Here is a 6,321-nt window from a genome sequence, read left to right on the forward strand (position 1 = left end):
CCCTTCATGATAAAGTTCTTGGAGCGATCAGGGACACAAGGAACATCCCTAAACATAATAAAGACAATATCAAACTGGAGAGAAACTTCCAGAAATTCCACTGAAATCAGGAACAAGACAAGGTTGTCTACTCTCTCCATATCTATTCAATATAGTTCTTGAGGTCCTAGCTGGAGCAATAAGACACCAAAAGGAGATCAAGGGGATACTAATCGGAAAAGGCTATAATGGAATTATTAAGTGGCGGGTGATACTAGGGGAGTTAGAGGCCAGTTTAATGTGTAGATGGATGCCTCTCAGTATAGTACAGAGCCTCTGACAGGAAGCCAGAGTAGGTCAGGTCAGCAACCGTTCAATCATAAATGAGACCCCAAACTAGGATAGTGGTGGTCCCAGTACAGAGGAAGGATGGGTCGAGAAAATGAACGAGGCAAAAACCTGAGCAATGGAAAGGTGATGCCGTTTGGGGAGAAGGGAGAAAGTGCTGCTCAGGTAAATGCTGTGTCCCTTGGCAGCAGGACAACGAGTGTGGCTCTGACTTGCTGTTTGATGGAGCTATCTGCTCATCACTTGAACATGTGAATCTGAGACACAGAAGGGAAGTTAGGTGCCATATACAGATTCAGATCCATCAGAAAACAAGAAGCAATTGAAACCATGAGAAAGGAGGGGTTTTCAGACAAAATGCTGTAGACTCTTTACTGGTTTGTGTATAAGATTTTTTTATGTGTGTGTGTGAACATGGACATGCTTTTTTTTTTAATTAGATGACTGTTTGGCCCATTAGCTCTAGCTTCTTATTGGCTAACTTTTACATATTAATTTAACCCATTTATAGCAATATGTGTATCACAATGTGTTTGTGGCTTACCAGCTAAAGTTCTGGCTTCTGTCTCTGGCAGGGCTACATGTTTTTTCTTTCACCCTACCTTTTTTCTCCCAGTATTCAGCTTAGTTTTTCCCCTCCTACCTAAATTCTACCCTATCAACAGGCCAAGGCAGTTTCTTTATTCATTAATGGTAATCACAGCATACAGACAGAAGTCCCACATCACCTCCCCTTTTCTGTTTAAATAAAAAAAGAAGGTCTTAACTTTAACATAGTAAAATTACACATAACAAAACAAGTATCAAGCAAAAATTACGACCACAACATTTATATCTACTTTATCATCTGGACATGCTTTTTTTTTATGTAACTACATTATGTCTTTTATATTCTTGGTTGGGCACCTAGCTTTTAACATCTGAGCCATCTCTCCAGGCCTACATTATGTCTTTTAAAAGTCAGACAATGCATATAATGCTTGGTATTCCTCACAAACAATTTTTTTAAACAATCGTAGAAGGAACAGCGGGCTGCGTTCCTGCCACCCAGCTCCCGGCCACCTGGCTAGCTTATGCCCCCAATAACAACACACAAACTGTATTCATTTAAACATTGCCTGGCCCATTATATCTAGTCTCTTCTTGGCTAACACTCATATCTTGCTTAACCCATTTCTAATAATCTGTGTAGCACCACGAGGTGGTGGCTTACCGGGAAAGATTCTAGCCTATGTTCGTCTTGGGTTGGAGAATCATGGCAACTGCCTCACTTCCCTTCTTCCCAGCATTCTGTTCTATCTATTTTGCCCACCTAATTTTCTTCCCAATCAAAAGGCCAAGGCAGTCTCTTTATTAACCAATGAAAGTAACACATAGACAGATGACCCTCCTCCATCAAACAATGGCATATTCATAAGACCCACATACAATCATAGATAGGACCTCTGGCCTATAGAAACATCCAATTGAAATGGAAGTGTCTTGCAAGAAAATAGCCATGTAACTTTAGAAATTTCAAAATGACAAACTTCTGGCAAGAAGAAATTTATAGTGTATTTTCTCTCAATTATCTTGCTAACTGTATGTTGTTCTTCATAGCAAATAACACAGCTGAACTGTGATTATACGAGTTCTGATTTTCTTTTGCAAAGCGTTTACTCTGAGACATGGAAATGTGTCACAGGTACACATGGAGGAGGCAGAACATGACTACTGCAGAGTGACAACAATCCTTTAAAGCCTGTCAGCTGACATGCAGCTCAGATTCTGCAAATGTGGCCTACTGGGCTGAAAGGAAGGAAGCATAATAAGGGTTGCCTTCCTCTTTCCCTCCTCCACCTCAGTAGAACCCATATACTTCCTGGTTCTCATCGTCCTTCTCTAGGGTAGCCATGTCCTTATGAACCTCAGAAAACTTTCTTCATTCTTTCACCCCGCACCAGTGAACAAAGGCATTATTGGCCTACATCAGGTCAAATCTGTGGTCTAGGCAATTCCAGGCTTTAGCAATGGCTGTGGTATTGCTCTGCCTGCACACAGATCACTGTATGTTGACCTGCTCTCTGCTAGGTACCACAGTAGAAGACTGGTAATTAATGCCAGCATTGAAGCCAGTGGGGTATAAATACACAACATGGATGGTGTATTTGGTTTTGGTGGTGGCAATAACATCATCGACATCTTTGTGAATCACATCTTCATGGTACCACAGGCAGCAAGCCTTGCATTTCCCATAGCGAGGGTTAGTTCACAATCTAGTTGACTGTCTCAAAGTAAATACTGGTGATCTTTCTTGCAGAAAGTTGCTCATAGTAAGCTTTTTTTTTCTTAAAAGGCAGAGATGACAGGGATGTATGTGGTCAGGAGGAAGTGAATGTGAGGATAGAGCAACAGGTTGGCCTAGAATTTTGTGAGATCAACATTCAGGGAGAAGCACTGGTAAGAAGTAATCTAGGTAGAAAGGCAGTTAATGTTAGTCCAGTTTGGACATTCAGTATTAACATATCTATGACAAGTGTTAGAGATGACCTCATTGTCCACCATCAAGTGGACAGAGTGCTCCAGGATGGTACGGGTAGAGAGGATGGAGTTGTAGGACTCATACATGATTGTGAAACTGGGTACATGGGACTCCAGCTCAGACATCTTGATGTAATCAAGATGAAGATATTTCATCAATAGGGAAGTAAACCAGAGTCACTTCCCCCATTAGCTCTGATATTGGTTCACAAAATCCACAAAGACCTCTGCACGGCCATCCATCTTACAAATTAAACTCAGATGATCACATCAAAGATGTCATCTTCAAGATGGTCACCGGGTAAGTGACCTCCTAGCCAGTGGTGTAGTCCCCTAGCATAGACATTAGCAGCACCGTGATTACCTGTGATGAACTGCTCTCTGCTGAAGAGCTGGTACTAAGTGCCATTGAGAATCCCGTCAATGACCGTGGATCTCAGTTCTGTAACACTGTTCTGGGCACATGCTTACCAGTGCCCACCTCACTGAAGAAGTTGCTGAAAAAGTCCCCTCTTTACCAATGGTTTTATTTTTTGATTATCTAGCCACTCAGCTAGATACTATGTTCTAGGCAACAGCAGTCCCAGAAGGCATTGCCAGTCGGGATCAGCCAGACCAATGTGGATAGAGATGAACTCGCTCATGGCCGCTACAGGTTAGAAGGTGAAGACAATGGGGCTAGACACGAGGTCCTGGTTATCATTCCCAACAAACTAAGAACCATGGTGAGTAATGCATTGGTTCCAATACTTTTCAACAAGTGGTCTTCTATTTTTATCTTTATTTGTACAGTTACCTAAAACTTACAAGAGACTAATTTTAACAATAGTTTTCTTTTCTTCTTTCTTTCTTTCTTTCTTTTTTTTTTTTGAGACAGGATCTTATCATATTTCCCAGGTTGGTCTCAAAAAAAGCTATCCTCCTGCCCCACCATCCCAGATAGCTGGGGTCATAGACACACATAGTTAAATTTAAATGAGTGCTTACCTTGTGCCTTAGCTGGGGCCATAGGCACACACAGTTGCATTTAATGAGTCCTTACCTTGTGTCTCACCCAATGCCAGGCACTCTATGTATTACCCCCTCTTGGCCTGTGAGGAAAAGTTAAGCTTCTTACAGAGGAGAGGCTGATTCTCAAGGGTGATACAGCACCACAAAAGTGGTACACCTTATCAAGATCAGAATGAATATTTGATGCCATCTTGCTCCCTGAGAAAATGTGCTTTGAGTTAGGCTCTCATGTCTCACTGTGTCTCCCAGGCCAACCTTTTAAACTCCTGAGTGCTGGGATTACAGTGTGGCCCGTGACCAGCACACGCTTTCAATCAGTCATGAACTCACTGCTTTGTCAGTTCCTTTACCTGCGTGTTGTTTGATTTTTGCATATTTCACCTCGCCTTTCCAGACAGCTGGTAACCTGTATGAAATCAGATATTGTGAATCATTTACTCATGACATTTTCCAGACACACAGGCTGTAGCCTCAAAATGTAAATCCACTGCTTGCATTTAAATTTTTCTTCCAATTCACAGATTCCGTATATCTAATTGCCCTCTTTTGGGGGTTGGTTAAAAGGTACTTTAACAAAGATGGAGGAAGAATGGTTGATTCTTTATGTCTCAGAGTTTTCAAAAGAACAGATTCATTTCTGCCTAGAATGATCCAAATATACCTTTACTTGATATAAGCTTATGAGTATTATTGTCTCATGTGCCTGCTACTATTTATTAATCCAAATATCTACTTGAGAAGCACTGGTCATTCGCTATGTGTAATTTGGATAATTTGTATTTTACTTTTTATTGGAGAGTTCTAAAAACCATATCTAGCCCATAATCTTCCTGTTTTGGGTTTATGGCTTCTGAATTCATGATACTATGGGTTAGTTTGGTGTGTTCCTTTCTCTAACTCTGCAACATGTGGTTTTATCACATGTTTAAAGCAAAGGTCAAAAGAAGTTAACTGGGACAAAAAAAACCCAATTTTGTTATTACTTGACATTTTAGTTTTAAATGTAGTTGATTTAAGGTATAGATAAGAGTGATCAATGCAGTAATAAAGGATATTACAAAATGTAAATTAAACTTGTTATTGACTGTTTATTGAATTAAATTAAGATGTATTATTCAAGTAGTCTAGTCTTCTTAGATAATGACAAAGAGACTATCCATTCCATGTAATTAAAGTATAAAATAACAATATTTATGGGATCACCTCATTGTGCGAAAGTAAGAGTGCAGAAACTTAACCCAACTGTGATATGTTGGATGAGATGTTAATGATGTATTTGATACTTAAAAATTGCTAAGGAAGCAGACCTTAAATGTTCTCACAACATTACCTTCCATGGGAGGTGATTGGGATAAGATGAGGCCGACAGAGTGGAGTCTTCGCGATTTACTCCTGATGGCTTTATGAAGCAGAGATCATACAATACACATGCGTGTACACGCTCACCTCCAATCTCCCACCCTAGACACTCTCCTTGGTCTTGGCACTTCAGCAGTGTGGCCCTGATCATGGACTTCCAGAATCATGAGTCAAAATTAACCCCTTCTTTTTATTTTTATTTATTTATTTAGGTTTTTTTTTTCTTTTTTGAGACAGGGCTTCTCTGTAGCTTTGGAGCCTGTCCTGGACTAGTTCTTGTAGACCAGACTGGCCTCGAACTCACAGAGATCCGCTGCCTCTGCCTCCCGAGTGCTGGGATTAAAAGCGTGTGGCACCACCACCCACCATCCCCTTCTTTTTAAACAACAATAAAAACTAGCTAGTCTGTGGTATAATTTCAAAAAGGAGACAATCAGCCTGAAAACTGGAGAATGACTAGGTGGGTGAAAGGTGTGTGTGTGCATCTACCAAAGGGAAGCTGTAAGCATAAAGGCCTTTCAGTAATGAAGAACCTGGGAGGTAGAGGCTGTGGGAGCAGTTCAGCATAACCAAAAGGTCAGTGATTTAGAGACAATGGTGGGAGGCGAAGCTGACAAAATGGGCAGGGGTGGGAATGTGCAGAGACCAATACATCATTGCAAATGCATTTGGATTTTATAGTAAATTGGACAGAAAGCCAAGGATGCCAAGTGGTAAAGTGGCAAGACCTGGTTTTCTGAATCAGAGCATTCTTATCACACTGAGGAAAACAGCTCCATAGAGCAACAGAGAAAGAAGTGGGGAGGTGTGTAGGCCTCTGTAGGAACCTAGGCAGACAGAGGGAAGCGGACATATGGGCATGGAAGTTGAAAGAAAGAGGAAAATGAATTGATTCAGCTTTTTTTTTTAAAATTATTTTTAGAACGTGTATGTGTATCTGTATGTGGCTCGGACATTTGCCTGCAGTGCCAGTGGGGGTCAGAAGAGAGTGTCTGTTCTCTTGGGGTTGGAGTTACAGGCAGTTGTGAGCTGCCCAACATGGGAGCTGGGAAGCAAATTTGGGTCCTCTGCCAGGATAGCCATCTGTAGATCCCCACTCAGCAC

The 6,321-nt window shown here is 41.2% G+C and overlaps 1 pseudogene; it reads left to right on the forward strand.

Annotated features, from left to right (window-relative positions):
- The first annotated feature begins 408 nt into the window (after positions 1–408).
- Positions 409–6,321, forward strand: part of LOC101995447 — a 12,592-nt pseudogene continuing 6,679 nt past the window's right edge.

The sequence above is a fragment of the Microtus ochrogaster genome, chromosome 17 (genome assembly GCF_000317375.1).
Source record: "Microtus ochrogaster isolate Prairie Vole_2 chromosome 17, MicOch1.0, whole genome shotgun sequence".
In the NCBI taxonomy this organism is placed as follows: Eukaryota; Metazoa; Chordata; class Mammalia; order Rodentia; family Cricetidae; genus Microtus; species Microtus ochrogaster.